This window comes from Thermobia domestica, chromosome 12 (genome assembly GCF_964235325.1).
Source record: "Thermobia domestica chromosome 12, izTheDome1.hap1.1, whole genome shotgun sequence".
Lineage (NCBI taxonomy): Eukaryota > Metazoa > Arthropoda > Insecta > Zygentoma > Lepismatidae > Thermobia > Thermobia domestica.
In genome coordinates, this window is record NC_137465.1 from 186,129,606 (window position 1) to 186,150,142 (window position 20,537).

Here is a 20,537-nt window from a genome sequence, read left to right on the forward strand (position 1 = left end):
TAATTCGTACCCAAATTTGCTCTTGAAAATGTTAGGAAATTTTATGATTTGGTAAAGGAAAGGTCACGAAAAAGTCACGAAATTTCATTTTGGAATTTTAGTAGACACCCTGCTTTTCTTCTGATTAAGCGCATGGTTTTAGCGGACACCTTAATAAGAATGGCATTGGGATTGATTTCCTGTAGGAGCACAAAATTTTCAGTACTGACCTAACGTTATAGCGCAATTGAAGACCTGCCTAAGAAGCCAGAAATAATGTCGATGGGAATCGATGTCCATAGAAGCAATCTGGGCAGACATACCTAGCCTTCATAGGCGCTAAACTCAGGGAGTTTATTCAGTGAAAAAAGCAATATTAATCTGAGTTGTGGTTGTTCCTGTGTTTGCCATCCACTAAGAGAGAGTTTATCGCAGTAATTTCTGGTTACCATAGACCTGAAAAGAGCGTTAGATTAAATCAGGATGTCACTTAAAAAAGTTAAGCAATCAATGAATAGTTTTTTTTTTTTTTCAAAATTGTATAAAAATGTGTCATAATTAAATTAAATAGTTTCTAATACTTAGTAGATTAGATCAAAGCCGTTTCTAAATCGGTTAATTAAAGACAATTAGTAACGTCACAGGGGACGGGGCAACTGAGGTGAGTGTCTTCGCCCCGGTGGCTGAGTCCAGATACGTATTGTAATGTTAGTTGAGTAATGTAAAACTGTATTTGCCGGTATATATATAATAAAGAGTTTGTTTGTTTCTGTCTTGTGTGCGGCCTTGGGACCAGGCGAGTGGACCGAAAGTTACCAAATTTTGGTCACGGCTACCTTGGTCCAGGCCCCAGACCAAGATTAGACTTTAAAAAAAATCGAACCAGAGGGGACGTTTACCAAGATATGTAAAAGTAGTAGAAAATGACCGATATTAGTGTCAAATTCATAGTTTTCGCGGTCGCTGAGATGAATGGTGAAATTCCTATCGCATTAACTTCCAAATTTACCCCATTCGGCTGCGGGCCGGGAGTCACCCAGGTAGGGGGGGGGGGGGTACTGAGACGTAAAAATAATCCAAATGACCGATATTAGTGTCAAATCCATAGTTTTCGTGGTCGCTGAGATGGTGATACTCCCACAGGCATTGACTTCCAAATACAGCCCTCATCGGCTGGGGGAAAGAGGAGCTTTTAAAAAAAATAAATTCGAACCAGGGGTCGTTTACCGGGATGTGTAAAAGAAGTATATATACATATATATGCGCCCCCAATTCTTTCTTTCCTCCGCTTGTCCCCATCCCCCAGAAAATTAAAACTAATGTCGTCATTGCTTCTAATATGTTAGTTTTATGAATCTTTGAATATAGAAACAGAGCAACCAGAAAATCTGAATGTAAAGTAGATCCTTCCTGAAAATTGAAATACTGGTCGCCTATTAGATACACTTACGTCACCTAATTGTGCAATGATAATTGGCCTCTATAGACTCATTCAGGTTTCCCGCTGCAAATCACCTTCGTTGCACCCCGTCTGAAGTACTACAGACGATCAGCTAATCCTGAGTATTCAAGTTTTACCCATCTTCCGTGTTGCGAATTACAGGTGTTTATTTTTATAACCATCTGTACATTATAGAGACTAAGTTTTTCGTAGCAAAACTGTTCAACATGGAAGTGGCAGAACGAAAAAATATATATATATATTTCTAAATTTAAATGTATCGCCCCTGAGTATGGAAATTTTATAGGATAGAGGTGACCAATGCCTCGACCGGCAAATCATGAGAGGTAACCAATGGTGGGTTGTGTCTCGATCACTGTTATCGTTTGATGATTCTCTCTAGCGGGCTAGTGAATAGATAAATAGATCGCCAATGACTTCTGAAATAAAAAGTAGCCCTCAAACATTAAAAAACGTTAGTGTCCTCTGTTACTGAACGACTATGTCCCTCCGTCGGTGTCTCAATAATAGATTCCAGTTCCTCCATCAATCCTCTACTCAGGCTGGAACAGAGAGAATTCAACCATTTCCAGTTTTACAGTTGCTCGCTATAGATCAAAAATAGCAATAGATAACGAGAATAGGTTTTCTGCATTCGATTGTCCTTCTGAAGAAAGATTTTTGTCCTAAAACTGAAGTAGAAATCCATTATAACTTTCGGTTTTAATATTAATCTCCATAGAGCAAAAACGCTAAGTAATAGCGAGAAATTTTAGATATAGCTCCAGCGTCCCTGAATAAATTTCATCTTGATATATAAGGGTCGTTCAAGGTTGACTGGGATTTTCGTACGTAAATAATCGATGAATAGCCGGATCATGATGAAACTTGCGGGTGACGTAATGTATTCCTTCTCGAGTAACTAGCGCCCTGCATGAGGTATTTGGCGCATGCGCAGCAGTTTCAGCGAACATAGCGGCAAGTAGTGTGTCTGTGACTGTGGAGCAGCGGTGTGTAATCAAATTTCTTGTGAGGGAGAAAGTTAAACCAGCTGATATTTTCAGAAGATTGCAAGCACAGTATGGTGAACAAGCGATGTCACGGACAAGAGTGAACAGTTTCGCGAAGGACAAGAGCTGGTGACAAATGAAGCGCATGGACACATTCGCATGAAGGGAATGTGTCCATGTAGATTTTCTGGATAAAGGGAGCACAATTAATACCCAGTATTACTCCACATTGTTGAGTGGTGCTGTGCGAAAGTCCATTCGCAAGAAAAGACCTGGGATGTTATCTGAAAATGTCATTTTTCTCCATGACAATGCCCGCCCTCACACGGCCGATGTGACAACAACTACTCTGGCCGAAATGCGCTGGGAAGTTCTGCCCTATTCCCCTACAGTCCAGATTTAGCCCCCAGTGATTATAATTTGTTTGCACCGCTTAAAGACCATCTGGGAGGGAAGAAATTCACGACAGATAAAGCACTGCGGAACGATACCCTCCAGTGGCTACAACCACCACCAAGTTCTTTCTACGCCAAATGAATCAGGGAGCTGCCACAACGATGGCAACTGTACATCAACGCACACGGAGAATACTTTGAACAGCTGACATAGTTTGGTGCTTCTTGTGCTATCTGTTTCCTGTGAAGAAATAGAAGTCCCGGCCAACCTTGAACGACCCTTGTATATCCATCTACTCAAACCAGACGTGGTGGAATCCAATTTCAGCTGCGAGACCCGGGTTCGATTCCCGGCGGAGCTCGTGGTTCGAATTCCACGTTAACAGGGTGTCTATCGGTCACGAAAGTCACGAAATCAGAAAATGGTCATGAAAGTCACTAAAAAGTCACGAAATTTAGCTTCTGGGTCACGATTTTTTTTAAAACTAGAAATGTAAGTACAGATTGGAAAATTTTGTTCTATAAAACGTCAAAATTCACTACCAAAAATGTCTGTGGTCAGCTTTAAACGCTACCAAATCGCAAGCAAAGTAAGTTTCTATCGCATGGATTAAAATTCGGCCTAATTCGCACCCAAATTCACTCTTCAAAATGTTAGAAAATTTTATGATTTGGTAAAGAAAAGGTCACGAAATTTCATTTTGGAATTTTAGTAGACACCCTGGTTAATCACTAGGTCCCGTCTCATATAGCCTCGCTGCTGGAAGGAACGTTAAACTTAATCAATCAACCGATTTCAACTGATCGCGATAGTAAAAAAAAAAAAAAAAAAAAAAAAAAGAGAGAGAGAAAAGAAATTAGATAAAAAGCATTTAAAAAAACATGAATCCAGTACTGCATGGATAGATCCCATTCTCGACTTTGTTCCTCTGTTGTAACAAATAAGAAACGAATATTGGTTTCTACGAGTTGAACCGGAAGGATATTGACACCAATATTCTCAGAGTAAAAACTAATAGGAAGCGACAAAGTTCTTTAAGCCGATTTCACGATATCAAGAACAATTTTATGTCTCGTTTTATTCTATTGGAATCGGATATAGTAAAGACTACAGGTAGTATAATATCTATGACCTTTAAGTTCAAGTTCAATCTCCAAAAGGGGTAAGTACCCCTAGGAGAGTGAGAGTAACATAAAATGATCGAAAACTACGATAGGAGATAGATCCATAGTTCTCGATGTTGTTCAGATTAACAATTATACTTCCTGATAGCGTTAAAGTCCAATTTTAGCACCCATCGGGATGGAGGGTGAGAAGGGATGAAAAATGTCTCAAACGACTGAGATTAATGTCGAGTCCATAGCGATGACATTTAATTCCAAGTTTTGGCATAAACGGACATGTTAGCTAGATTGGATATATGTGTATGAATGTACAGCGTGTATATTCCAGCGTGAACCCAGAATGTCTGGAGCAATTTCAAACGAACTTGGTAGACATTACTTTTGATCTGGAAAAAATAAAGTGGGAGACAACCCAAGGGGTGGGTTTTCTGGGTGGTTGAAATGAATAGTGACGCTCCAATGATGTGAAGTACCACTAAGAAAGGATTTTAGGAAATTCGACAGGAAGGGGGAGAAAATGAGGGTGATCTTCCTTCCCTTCTAGGTGAATGATCAAAAAACGGTGGAACACGGTGTCAAATTATTTTAAATAGGAAGTCCATATTCTAAATTTCATGTGTCTACTCTTTCGAGATACGGACATCATCTCTATGTATAAAATAATATCTCTCTCTCCCATAAAAATATACACCTAAGTGACTTACTGGCTAATCAACGACCAGGCCAGACCTCTTTAAGCTAGAAACTGATAGTGCATGGGATTTGTAACGTAAGATACCACTAAGAAAGGATTTTGGAAAATTCGACAGAAACGGAATGGGGGAGGAAATTATTATAGTAAAATGTCCATATCTCTCCAAGATAGACTTGAAATTTGGTATATAAGTTCCATTAAAAATAATTAGACATGTGTGTGTTTTATTTTTTTCTTAGAAGGAAAAAAAAAAGGATGGTGGTTGCAATTGTTATAGTAAGACGGCCATACCTCGTAGTCTCATGATTAGAGACATGAAAACTGTATTTAGGCTTTTAGTTTAAAATAATCAAATAAATACTTAAGCGGTTTTGATGTTTTCCTTAGAAGGTAAGGGGGAAAAAAGTGACGTGTGCAATTGTTAGAAGATGGCCCTAAGTTAGAGACAAAAATAAATAAATAAAATAAAATAGGTATTTAGACTTCACTTTAAATAATTAAAGATGTGGTTCAGCGTTTTTTTATGTTTCTCTTGGAAGGGAGGAAAAAGGGTAAAGTTTGCAATTGTTATAGTAAGATGGCATCGGCGCAAATCTGTCTTCAACATTGGGGGGGACGGGTAAGACCATTCCCATATTTTGAAAAACAATGCTGTGAAGGATCAGGGGAGCAGAATTGTCTTCAGTGGCGTATTTAGGGGACTATCGGGCTGGGCTCAAGCTCACCCCGCAATAAATTTGTTAGTTTTTCGCATTTAACGCACAATAATAATCCTTCTTACCATTTCTAAGAATGTCATTGACTTTCCATTTCCTTATGCTATTTGTTCAGAAATAATAATGTATTTGTCAAATTTCATTCCATGTAATTAACTGCGTCCTTTTGTTCTTTCTTTCGTCCTTTCTACTTTTCTGTTTCTTTTTCTTGATGTTACTTTCTTTCATTTCGCTTATCATATTTTATCGACCGTTGTCAGTTGTGATTCAAGTCAGTCGTCATCAGTAACACCAAAACTAAGAGGAGTTGATAAGCGAAACTGGTGTTCCACACCAATTTGCGCGGATATCAACATAACAGGACTTTGGTTATTATAACAAAGGAAATTATATCGTTTAGTTATTTTTAAAAGAAGAAAATGTTTGAATTAAAGAAAATCAAAACGGGGGAATAATTAGCCCGGGAAATTAGGAAGGCCAAGAGGATGCTTCGTTTTCCTTGTATGAATAGTATAAAGGGTTAGATTCACTCCTAAATTTTTGTATCATATCATATAGGATTTATCGGTCTGCAATTCTTACCATTATAACTTCAATTTATGCATAAATTAAAATTTAATTCTAATTATGCATAAATTTAATTCTCAAACTCAGGTGGGCAATTGCCCACTTCCTTCCTTGTGTTGGACATAGCCCCTCGAAACAAAATCCTAAATACGCCATTCTTGTCTTCAACATTGGGAGGTGGGCAGATTCTGGCTTATTCTAGAGAAGGGAGATGAAACTCATATTACGGTAGATGAATCTGATTTCTGAGGTGGACCTGTTGTAGAGTATATTATATATTAGGCGATGTAGATGAAGTAGTAGTACATATCAGTATTACAAATCACTGCCGTGAACACATTCTGAAATCCGAATACATGCATATTTATAATTGGTATGTTTATAATTAGGCATCCACAAAGATCAATGTTAAAATTGTTTTATAATAATAATACAAATAATGACTTCCCCAAAACTATGAAAAAATGTATGTCCTAATGAAACTATCAATTATGTATGACACCACAATACTTGTATTTGAGCAAAATGATGATAATAACATTACAGGAATCGTTACAGAAAACTGACGCATGTCATATACTCTTTAGTTAACAGATGTAATCTTAAGATTATGAAGAAAAATACTCCAGCAATTGAATTCTTTTCTTTGCTTATGAAGCATACTCTCTCAAAAGAAAAATTGGGACACACGGAAATACGTAGGAACAAACCATGGTTCGAACTAGTAGAGAAGAGAAAACAGGCAAAATTACGTTCGCTACAAAAGCCGAATGAAATAACTACACAAAATTTCATAGACATCAGGCGGGAAACTTCCAAAACTTTTAGAACAAAGAAACGCGATTTTTTGAAAGCTAAAATTAAGGAACTTGAAGATAATAGTAAAAATAAAAACATTTGGGATATGTATAAAGGGATGAAGAATTTAAGAAAGGCTATCAACATCGTGCTTACATTTTAAAGAAAGCTGACGGAACAGTTCTCACTGATACAGATAGCATTTTGAATAGATGGAAAGATTTCTTTGACGATTTGCTTAACAAGCAGCCAAAAACTAATGTGCGGGGAGAAAGGGAGATACACACCGCAGAACCGTATATTCGAGAACACAACCGAATAGAAGTAGAAATCGCTATAAAGAAATTAAAGAAACACAAATCTCCGGGTATAAACGAAATTCCGGCTGAGTTAATTTTACCTGGAGGCGAAAAATTGTGGAACAAGAGACACAAACTCATCCTCCTTATCCAGTGATTCTTTCAGGGGGTGAGCCGGGGGGGTATTACCCCCCCCCCCCCGGCGCATTCTCAAAGAATATAAGAATGTTCAGAAACCTGGTGTATTTCTGTACTCGAAAAAAGAAACAACACAAATATTGGCTTGAGTACGTTTGTGAACGGGAAAAAGAACAAATGTATAATCATCAGATATATTACTCTTCAGCTTACACAAGAACTTCATTTCTTGTCGCGCAAACTAAGAAAGCAGTTTGATTGCATTGGCGGTCACCCCCAACAGAGCAAGCACCAAATACACATTAGATTTTCCTTCCTTTGCTGCTAGACGCGGGGGTGAAGCGGTTAACAGGTTTTGTCCTTTCAACTGAACTCCCGTAAACATTAAGGGTGTACACGGGAGGGACACTTCCAACCTCTCTCAGTTATCTTTTTGGCTCGTAAGGTTCCTGAGGGAGTGAGGTACATAGGGTATAAGAACAAACGACACATTTTAGAAAACATGGTCATAAAGGCAGCTTACCTCTCCCTAGCACTCAAAAACCTCTTGGTGCTGAGTAAAAAGAGAAATATTGACCGTAGATCACAAAACAAGGAAGAGAAACTCCAGTATATATATATATATATATATATATATATATATATATATATATATATATATATATATATATATATATATATATATATATATATATATAATGGAGACAACGGTTGTAAGCTGTCCGTTTGCAAAATTTTATTGGGCAGAAACAATGAAGTTAGGTCGTATGGCGGTAGTGATAGTTGCTTGGTGGCAATCGGCTCGTAGCTGGAATAGACGGTTCGCTTTATCCCTCCTCTAACCCCAGGCCTGAAATGCTCCTCTGTATATATATATATACTAAAAACATGCCTCTTTCCCTGCCTGTTTATCTTTCTATATTTATTTTAAATGCATTTTATTACTATAAGAGAGAGAAGTGGGTTCGGACAGAACTTGGCTGGCGTCTTTCGCTGTGGACAATTTTGAGACAGTTCTATAACTGCAACGTACTGGTAGCGTGTGAAGTGTTGTGTGGCTTACTTCAAAACTTTAAATGCAGACTGTTTGACAATTCCACAAGAAAACTTAAATTTTCTGTTGTTCTTGTAAAACCTGAAAAATGTGCGCTGGGAGGAGACGGTAGAGACAATAGTGTTTATTGCGTGATTGTTCGATTTTGCGTGCTGTAACTAACTTTCAAATTACATTTTTGATGTTCTTTTTTATTATTTATTTATTTTACTTGAAGTGACAGATTGAAAATCACAGTGATGAGCACAAAACGAAAAGCAGGTACTTTACTGTCATACTTTACCAAAAAAATAAAGCATGGGTCATCGCTCGAAGAGAGTTCAAGAGTACCAGAAGGCAGTCCCACTATTTCCTCATCTCACCCACAGGAACCTCTTCCTTCAACTTCTTTTAACACCGGATGTTCTGCTGTACAAGGAAGATCGAAACATGAATATCGTTTCATGACTTCTTGGACAGATAAATACAAGTGGTTAGTTTATGACGAAAATCGGGGAGGTGCATTTTGTAGTGTGTGTTCAAGATATCAAAATGATTTAAATGTAGCACAGGAAACTAAAGGCGTATTCATTACAGTTCCGTTCACAAATTTCAGGAAAGCAACTGGTACTACAGGGAAACTCCACAAGCATGATTCCTCTGAATATCACAAAAGTGCGATGGTGAAAGAAAATCTTCGAATTTTACATGAAAATAAACCTATTCATTCAATTTTACAGCAACAAAGCAGCACTGAAATCTAAGAAAACAAACAGGCTGTAAAAATTCTCTTGCGCAGTTTATATTTTCTTGTGAAAGAAGAAGTGGCTCATACGAGTAAATATGAACATATTGTAAGAAATTTGATGGCTCCGTGTATTCAAAGTTTAAACGACTGGCTTCAGATAAAGAGTGAGCGTGTAACATAACTGCAGCAAAGACACAGCTTGTGAGATGTTGGAGTACATGGGACGGGAGAAGTGTTGGATGAGGATTTGCTGCTGAACTTAAAGAGAAACTAACACAGCGAATAAATCAGAGTTTTCTGTCTGTGTGAGATATGTCAAGTACTAACTGAGTATTCTATACGTGTCTGTTATTTTCTTCATTTGAAAATTCTATCTTTAAATCGTCCATACGCTCCACCACTTCCCTATGATTATATTTTCAATTGAGAGTACTTTGCATTGTGAAATCATTGAACTTTTGGTTTCCAACGTTACCCCCCCAGACCCTGAAAATACCCCCTCGGAGATTTTTTTCTGAAAGAAACACTGTCCTTATCTACAAGAAGGAAGATTGCCACAAGAGTGGAAAGAATCAATCATTGTTCCAATCCACAAGAAAGGCGACAAAACTGACTGTAATAATTATCGAGACATCTCTCTTCTGTCAACATCCTATAAAATCCTTTCAAACATTCTATTAGCAAGATTGACCCCATACGCAGATGAAATTACAATGTACCATCGCAAATAGCATTGTTATTAATTTACTCTTTTGCAAATTAACTAATTTGTTTCGAGACCCGGGTTTCCTCTACTACATATTTTTTTTCCCCCTGAACATCTCAGGTATGGCTTGTAAAATAGAGTCAGGATAGAGTTCGTGAATCAAGAGTAAGGGTTCCCTAAGGAAACCCGATATTATCCACTTCAAGTTCAAATGTTTGCGATCAATGACTATGTACTCTGATGAAAGCTTTACCACTAAGCCTTATACTTTTGTGTAGAAGCAAACAATTGGAGATTTTCTTCTTTTAAGTTTTTGTATAACTCCTGAAACCATAATTGAGCATTTAAATGCATTTGAATGCTACTGTTTACTTTCTCATGAATTAAAATTCAGAATACGAAAAGATGAACCGCCGAGTTTTTAATAAGATTAGCTTAATTTTCATTGGATTTATGGGATCTGATTTTCTATAACTTAAACCTGAGATCTAAGCATCACCTGTTACTAAACTAAAACAATAGAATCCAGTAATCGTCGTACGGAAATGGGTTTGAGTGGAATTCTCCAAAATTAATGTGTGTTGCAGTTTTTAAGGTCCTGTACTAAAGTTCAAGGGCACAAAAGTAGGAAATTGTATTGTTTCTCTGCTACATGCTGTCAAACTGCATGAGCATGAGTGATTTCGAGAATTTTACTTAACCTTTTTCCCAACCCTATATGTTGTACTCAACATTGCATTTGTCAGATGCGATGCGGTAAAATTTATCAGGATAACTGGCCTCGGGCTTCGAACTTATAATCTCCTGTTTAAGCAAGAACGCCAATAGATTCAGTAAATATTATTTTTTAAGTAGTAACTTTAATTTCGGTAGTTTGGGCTCAATTTTTGTGAAATATGCAATTATATATAGTACATATAACTACTGAAGGAATTGACTAGCGCATGATTGTAACTTACACTTTTGAATGGCTCAATTAAAAAAAAAAAAAAAAAAAAAAGAAAGAAAGAAAAAACACGCTGCCCCACCTTCAGAAAATTTCAAAAACGTGCTGCAAGATAGATATAACAATTATGATTTCAGTTGACCGTATTTAGCACTTAAAAGTTTGCAAAAATAAAATGGAAGTCATGAGATGTGGTTATAATGTTAGTTTGCTTACCTAAAAATAAACCATTGGCGAAAATGTGGAGGGACAGGGTGTTGAAAATCATGGCGTTTATAAATATTTAGATGCATTTATGAGACGCATGTAATAAATCTTAATACATAAAATTTAAAGTTGGCCAGCTGGATATCTTTATTCTCATTATCACAAATTTACTCCAACGCTGTTATTGTTAAATTTACTTCCGTATCTTTGAAGCCTAAAGTGAACATTCGAATTCGTACATGATGAAAATTTTTCAGAAAAGTCTGAATTGGAAATTTGTCCACTTTTATTTATTAATTAATTTGCTACGTCATTTTTGTTTTATTAGTTGCAGCCTTCACAGAATTCTTAAACTACTGTAAAATAAAACAACAATGAATAATTTGAATAATTCTGCTTCTCTACGTCTTTTTCGCTAAAAGTAACAATTAGTTAATCTAAAAAAAATAATACCTTTATTTTATAAACTGATACATATATTGGAATGTAGTCATTGCATTTATATGATTTGTCGGATTAGTATATACCAAGATTAAAGGCCTAGAATTTCACAAAAATTTAGAAAACACCAAATTATTTGCTGTTACGTGATGTAAACAATATCTGTGGAGAATATTTCCAAAAATTTTATTTTTAGTATCTTTCCGAAAGATGACTTTTATCGTACAAAAGTTTTGTATCAGTGTTTCACACACCTGTATGTAATACAATATTGTCCGTTGTCCCGTACGGAAATACACTGAATATCTTCAATAAATGAAAATTTGCATTTTTACTGCACTTTATTGTAGCCAAATATTTGAAACACGCCTACTTACGATTGAACAGTCATTTTATAAATACTGTTTTAATCAGCCATCTTCCGTTACGAATAAAAATATTAAAAAATCCGTTTTACATCATAATTTTATTTCTTGAGAAATTAGCAAATGCATCTCCAAAACTTCCTTATGTTACACAATTTAAAATACAAGATTATCATTATTGGCCAACATACGAGGACCGTTTGGAAAGTAAACTCCGATTGGTTAAAAAAGAAACACCAAATTAAATAAGAATTATACATCTCAAAACTACTTCTTTGCTGTTTTTCAACGTAGTTTCTATAAACATTCAAGCACTTATCATATCTCTGCACTAGCTTAGAAATTCCTTCAGCATAAAAATCTCCTGCCTGTGCCTTGAGTCAGTCTGTGATCGCATCTTTCAGTTCCTCTTCATCGCATACAACACAGTCGTGGAAATTTGTGGAAATTCATCAGAAAGCTCCGAGATTATGAAATGTTGATTTTCACAAACTTTTCCATCAATTTTCTGAACAAGTTCATGAATGTTTGTTCGTCCACTTTTAAATGAACAAACCCATTCACGAACAATTCCTTCACTCATTCCACTTGGTCTATACACAACAAAGTTCCAGATGAATAGCTGCTGCCTAGTATTATTCTGCCGTAAGAAAACGTATAACAGCTCGCACCTCACACTTGGCGGGGTTTTTATTGCAGCACACATTTTGAGACGTTAAAAAAGTGAAGCTAGTAATCAGACAACCTTCACTCTACCAGACTCATCTACCGTACACGTCTGTGCTAAGATGGTAACGCTGCCCCCACTACTTCACGCACAGAGACAAATCGGATGTTACTTTCCGAACGCGCCTCATACATTTTTTTCTCCAGTTCTGATAAGGTATTTCGAAGTATAAATTATAACATTTCTAAAAATCAAAATGCGAGTTATTCTGTTTTGTTGAAGCAGATTTATTGTTAAAAACTTTAAAATGTTAACAATAACAACATACTCCACAACCCAGTCACCTCATATAGTACAAATATTTTTTTGTTTTTCATTTACCATTCTGAAATACTGAAAAGCAATTTTTGTGACGTTATTTGCACCACTTCATGCACAAATATTACTCTTTTTTTTTTAAATATAGATCCATGCCAGAGAAATGAGGCTGTATTCTCAGTTTTCCGAACATACACACATCATAATTTCAAGGGCGCTGAAAAAGGAACCTCAGTTTATTAATAGGGTAAACGCAAGCAAATCACATTCACAACTACTACGATCCTAATAAATCACATACACAGGAAATTACTACGGGTATCCACAATTTTAATACAATATATATATATACAGTCGATGTCTGAACATAAAAACGAAGAATTTCAGCGATTTTTTTCTACTGAGGGTCCTTTTTCGACAATACATGATAATTAGTTGTTTATGTTTCTGAGAAAAATATATATGTATATTTATCCACAGCTTCTTCACCACATTCAGAAATATCAACACAGAATGTTAATAAGAAATTTTCTGGGGAGGCAGTTAAAATTTTCTTGTTCTTACTTAATATCTTTGAGGGATAATACAGTACAACATATATATATAACCTCAATCTCACTCATCCAGCCTTCTGTAAATACTCTGACAATGCACTGTTTTTCCCTCAATAGAAAAAAAGAAGTAAGAATACACACTTAAGGCACTAGGTCAGGTCTTGCGTTTGGAATTTGCATTCCGCCTCAAAAGGTATTTAAAAAAAAAAAAAATCGGGGTTAAGAGACGGAATGCAGCAGAAATACTGACATTACGACACAATATATTTGTGACAACTATTGCCGCAGATAGACTTGTTTCTTTTATAATCAACAAGCATTCAACACAACAGAAAAAAAAAAATTAACCAGCACCATATGAGAAATATTATTCCCTTTATTACTGTCCATAATGAACTTTAAAATAATGGGATGAACTTAGATAATATCAATAGTATTATTCTAAAATAGAAAATGTAATTTATACAATACAAGTGCTCTTTCCCAAAAGAAAAAAAAAAAAAAGAAGAAGCAAATATTCTACCAGGAAATTATAATACATATATAACATATGTACATATATAGCAATAAATTTGACATTTTCTGACTGATCGTACTCCAGCTAGTACTAAACACAAGAAAAAAATACTATTAATATTTCTTTGTGAGCATACTAGAGTACTAAAAGGTACAAAATCTATTGCATATGTGTATCTTGTGCAGATAATGTAAATGAAAATACTTCTGTAAAGTCATTTCAGTATAACATCCGTTTTTATCCCGACATTTTCTGCTGGAATGAAAACTTAAATTTATTTTTTCTTATAAATACTCACTGTATTCCATACAGTAAAATATTTCTGCGTTTTTTCTTTAATACGCTAGTTCATTGATGAGCGGTACAATGTAATTCACATTACATGCTTCAAGTTGATTTCATATTTTTTTTTAAATAAAAATGTACATTGGAATGAAAATATATATATATACACACACATGATAATGTTTATTTGCTCTTAAAAAGTAAATCATAATAACTGAATTCATTGATTCCGTACGCGCTCTCACGTCTGCATTTTCCTATTTTTGGAAAGAAAATAGCAAACAATAAATTATTGCACTACTGCTGCTTCTACACATTCAACTAAGTACTCAAAAGATGGAAAACGAAAAAAAATGGCTAGCTGCTCTTAATGCCTTATTTTCTTTCTTCTGTGACCTGTATTTCGTACTTATTATATATATTTTTTATTATTTTTTTTTTCAATTGAAGGATCTGATCTGATCTTAATCCTGAAAGCAGTAAAGATACATGATTCCTTTAGTCTTTATTTTTATTTATTTATTTATCACAGTCTTCACTTCTGTTCTGGAAATACCTGTCGCATAGGTTGCATCTGTGGAATACCTATTCCTGGTGACATCAGTGTCGTTCCCATTGGCATCATTCCCTGAGCCGCGTGGGGATTCATCCCCATCATAGGCATACCCATTCTAACCACTGCAGGAGCAGCAGCAGGAACAACTGCAAAAGCAAACAAATATTTAAAAAATACAAACGTCGGTGAAATCAAAATCAAATACATTGGATACATATTATATATATATATCTTACCACTTTATATTACAACGATAACGTGTATTTACAATGTATTTACTTCGTTTATCTTATTTAATATTCAGGGTAAAAATACTATTTTAACAAGCACTAGCTGTATATTACAAGAAAAAATGATGCAATTAATGTCACGAATAATGTTGATTTATCTGTCGCTATTTAGAAAATGTTTGTTTATTGTTGTTATGACAGCGACCCGCTTACTAAAGTAACAATTTGGTTACTATGTACTTGTTTATGTATAATTATCTAATATAACAAACTATGACATTGTATAATATAGACGAGTATCACATTGCTGTAAAGCAATTGATAATTACTGTGAAATATAGTGTGTTTATGTGAAAGAAACATTAAATAATCGTCGTAAATAGCAAATAATTTTATATGGTTTATACTACGAGATTCTAATAATTCGAACAGTGGGTAACGTTACAATATCCCAATTTTATTTAATTTTAGTTGCACGATTACGCACCGAAGCTAAGGGAGATGATGATGAGATAGGTGATAATGGTAGGATGATGAAAATGGAGGGAAACAGAACTTCGGGAAAACCCACACATACTGTTTGTCCATCACAAAGCTCACTCTGCGGAAGCTGGAATTGAACCAGGAGTGAGCGCTCTACCAGTGAGCCACAGTGGTCTCACATCCCATGATTATGTCTTGAATAGACGACACGAGACAAATGATTAATGAAAGTGAATTATGAAAGAACTTGGGAGGAAATGCGGAAAAAACATGGACACGATGTTGTTCATTACAAACTCACGTGCTTGGGATCGAATCAGGAATCCCTTCTACTACTAAGCGACTGTGCCCTCCGTAAATCCTTCTTGACTATAACAACGGAAGCTAACATACGTTGTGAATGATGATGATAAAAACTTTATGTTATCGCTTTGAATCCAAACCTACGAAACGAAATTCGATCTCGAACTAAATTGATCATCTCAGAACAATACTCTGACCCTACAATTCTTATAGGATACCTATGAACACATTATACATTACTACAGTAATTATTCTAAAAACATAGTAGTACCTGCAAAAATGCATCATGAACTAACTACATTGTTCAAGGGTATTTCATTACTACCATCAGACACACACTTGCTACAACTAATGGCACATAAAGAATACACGGTCATGTTTCTACCTAAGCATGAGGCCACTCAGAGATACAGCAAGATGAATCTGTAGAAGAAGGAGCAGAGGAAAGAAGAGGGAGCAATGGCAGAACACAATAAGGTAATTACTTATATTAGTTTCATAGTATTCCTTGCACAAGATTTCGAATTAGTCTTCATTTTTCTCTCTCTCTCTCTCTCTCTCATCACGGAAGTGATATTTCTAAGAAATGACAAATAAAGAAAAAGTTTTTAAACTTACACGTAGTTGTAACATTTTATATTAAGCGCCTTGTAGTTTAAAGCTTTTAAATATAATCGGCTTGTAAAACATTAATGGTTTTATCATTAAGAGCTTTCGGTCTTTTGAAAGAGTTATATTTATGCGCTTTCCGATATTGGTTATAATTTTAGCCAAATAAGCAAACTGTGTATGACTGCTTCCGCGTATCAAAGAAATAGATCAACGATGTATTGAACTGCAACAAAACGGGCACCCCTCTGCTGTTGCTAAGCCCTCTAGGGTGGGCATCGTAGATATCGGAGGCCCGGACGTACCTCCAATGTGATACAAAAAGTGCATTCCGTGGTGCGACGTGAGAACACCTCGTTTACAGCCTAAAGGAGCAATAGCAAGGGCAGTACAAATCTTCTGTTTATTCTCTAGAAAAATGTTTTTATCTCATATTCACGTAATAGCTGTTTTCAATTAGTAACCTATTTTTAATGGCCATGACTAGATGAGAATCAACGTTGTGTTGTAGCAATATTTTTCCAGTTGCCTAACCTCTGATGTAGGGAAATTTTGGGAAAAACTTATTTACATTTTGTATTACAATTTATATTGTGTAAGTATAAAATTAGATAGTACTAAAAGCTTTTACTATGAACGTTAAAGATCAAGTTTGCAGCAGTTGTATTCTTCTATAGAGTTTTTCTGATAGTACGAGTTGCAAATGGGCATATAATTGTTTAGATATGCATAATGTCCTTCCGTACGGGCTTGGGTTATGTAAGAACATACAAAAGAAAACTGTCAGTGCTTTGTATAAAAAACCTGATTTGTTTTCTTAAATATCCTGAGCCTGAATGAATGATTATAGCAATGGTGATATTCATTAGTATATAAGAATCTCTTTGGTTTTGTTTCACTGCAGCAACTCTCAGAACCGAGTCAAGCCATCTTTCCAACTGAAAACCTGAAGTATACACGTACTTTTACTGTGTTGAACTGGCGCTACAGAAAAACCTATCATCGCACATTCTTACACGTAATACTTTTATTATTTCATTAAGTGTATTTTGATTATAGTAGTATTACGTCTGTGGATTTTTGGGAGAAGGGGAAAAGTCCAACCACGCAATTTTCGAATCAAGACTTTCAAAATTCCCCCTTCCCTCCCGCCATTTTATTAGCTAACAAATGTTCCTTAATACAGATTGTATCAAAAAGGACTTTACAATTTTGAAAACTCATATTGATATATTTATTTAGCTTACAGGCATGGTTTTCGTGTCATTTTGTAGCAAAATACATTTTTTTTTTTTAACCTTATTCCTAAAGAGGTTCAATTTGGCTTCATTGGCCATGTGGCACACATCCCATCTGAAGTCTCACTACTTGCTCTACGTATTCAAACGTACGGAGACGACCTGAAGATTTGTTGTGTCTTACCGAACATTCAGTTTCAATAAAACACTTATGCCACTGATAAACAATAGGCCTCTACTGTGAGGATCTTTCCCATACTTTGTACGAAAATCACGTTGCCCAGGTGTCGCTGATTTGGATTCTTCAAACCAAAACACACAGCTAGCACGCTCGGGACCAGTGAAGGCAGCCATCTTTACCGCTAATGCTAATGCTTGCAGTTGCTTGTTCCTGAACTAATGTACTACGTGAGTCAAAACTTGATGTATTTTGCTACAAAATGACACCAAAACCATATCTGCAAGATAAATGAATAAATCAATATGAATCTTCAAAATTGTAAAGTCCTTTTTGATACACCCTGTATTTAAAGTTTAAATATTAAGGAACAACAATCACCACTAACAAAATGAGGGGAATTTTTTTAGAAGTCTTGATCTGAAAACTGCGTGTTTGAACTCGTTCCCTTTCTCCGCAAAATAACAGACAATGTGTATGTTCTTATTATTTATTACAGTACCTTACATTTATAAGGCTATTTTAGAGTAAAACCATACTTCTAGTGATTAACTATTTTGAGTAAGAGTACATATGTCAGCAATTTAGCACCAAATCAGCTTTTTGTTTATGGTTGTTTAGAAGAGGATATAGATAAGAGCAGAAACAAGTCCCACTCTGGACTTGTATTTTGTTCACAAGTGCTATACTTAGGACAAGAGTGGAGACACTAACATGTACGCTTTCACAGTTTCTGGAATATACATCCAATATATATAATTCTTACAGCGATAATTAATATACTGCAGTTCGCTCGTTCATACCACATATACCTTACATTAAAATAAATAAATATATATATATATATATATATATATATATATATATATATATATATATATATATATATATATATATATATATATATATATATATATATATAGTGACTGGAAATCCTATATGATACATAGGCTACACAACTGTCAAGCTTGGATTCTCGCGACATTTTCTTTAGACACATGTGGCGTTCCAGGGCTCTTATGTTTACATGAGCAGACCATGTCTACCAAATGCTTATGCCATCTGTGAGTATTCCATTCATTACGAGGTTCGTTTCGTACTTCACACAGAAACGTTTCTGCACTGTAATCACCGAGTTACCGAGTTATACTTAGCAAACTCAATGACGTAAAACACTTTCTGCTGGTGGGAAATTCAAAAAGATGAGTTTTTGAAAAAATAAAAACAGTATAAAACTTGGAGTTTGCACATGAATTTATGAATGTTCAGTTTATCTACAGATATTCAATATGTTCTCCACCACTGGCATGAAAATCATAGCGTGGTAATCAAATACTTTCCAAACCCGGCGAGCATGCGCATTCTCACGGACACTCAGGGGCGTGTAGTGTATATTACCGCTGTTACCGGCGGTAACGGTAAAAATATGACTGTTTTTCGTTGTTTTTATATGTCTCTAAATTTCATCATCAACATTTTAAGTTCGGACGGCTATGCCGCATTTACACTGCCAGCGCCAAATAGGAACATACTGTTATTGACACCGTAGATTTCAGAGGTAACGCGAATCCCGATAGCGGTTATTCACTCCAGAAGCACCTTTCAGCGTGCCAGCCAGAAGCATCCTGCGCGCTCATATTTGGACTTTCGGAATGGCCCTTATGTTACCGTTCGGCTGAGTAGAACAGAAAAAAATAGGAACGTTCCCTGTCAAAACAAAGAGAATCTAGAATATCATCAGCATGTTTATTCTACTCGCTCTCCTCTTGCTATAGAGGATTGAGCTGGTAGTGTGATTCAGCTATACTGTTTCGTTTGCTTCCTAATCCAGGTATGGAAACTTGGCTGCAATTTCCGTATTAAAGTTATTTAATTGTCTTAACAGTATACAATTTCATAGTAATGATAATTATAGAGAAGTAAAGATGTTTCCCGGCGCTTCTTGTAATTCGAATATTTATTAGCCTATTATTTAGGATTTATGCTAATTAAGTTAAAAATACTTTTGTTTTTAATTTAGTATAGAATACTTTCGATTCAGCGAATTTCCTGCTCTAGCCTCTAGCCTACCAGTTGAATTTGCACTTTGATCCATTTGATGTGTTGAAAAAGAACTGTGCAATCGTCTTCATCATACCGTAGTTTGATTGTCCCAAATTGTGTTTGACAGTCTGACTAATTTTCAATATGGAAAACTTGTTGCTCAAACATACGATGGAGCTTCGGTTATGGTTGGTGAGGTAGGAAGCAGCAGTCTCTTGTTAAACAAAGATATACAGAAGTGTATTTTTTCATTGTCATGCTCATGCTCATACGCTTAATTTTGTGTTAGACTGTACAAAAGGGTGAAGTTTTTTTTTTCTAAAACTGTCGTGACTTGCTTCTTTTTTCTCGAAGTCTTCAAAAAGAACAAACGCTTTGGACTATGTAGTCACAGGCCCGTATCCAGGGGGGTTTAGGGGGCAGTGTCCCCCTAGTTTTGCTGCTCCCCTAAAATTTTCACGGTAGACTTGCAAATGAACTATAATATGGTGATGAACTGTAATAAGGTTGCCCCCCCTAACTTCATCCCCCCCTACATTTTTGGACTGGCTACCGACCTGTGTAGTCAACAGAAGTATCCCAACAGCCTTAAACACAAGGTGGAACTATAGAAGTAGGATAAGTGATGTGCTGTATAGCTTTAAAGATGAACTGTTAGGACTCTCTAAATCCATGACGAAAACATCGACGAATGAGATTCTCAAACCAGAGTTCGTGCAGCAAAATTCTACCAAACCATTCAAAGTTTCGATTTCAATTTTTTTACTTGAACTGTTTTATGTTATAAGATCAAGATAAGGAATCTTGTTCAATATCTTACAGAAGGAAATTCATGATGTAAGTTTTTGCAGAAAAAAAAAAATAGATGACTTGGAAGAATATTTAAGATCATTGAGAGACGGTTTCGAACCTATTTAGTAAAAAATGGAAGAACCTGAAAAGACACAC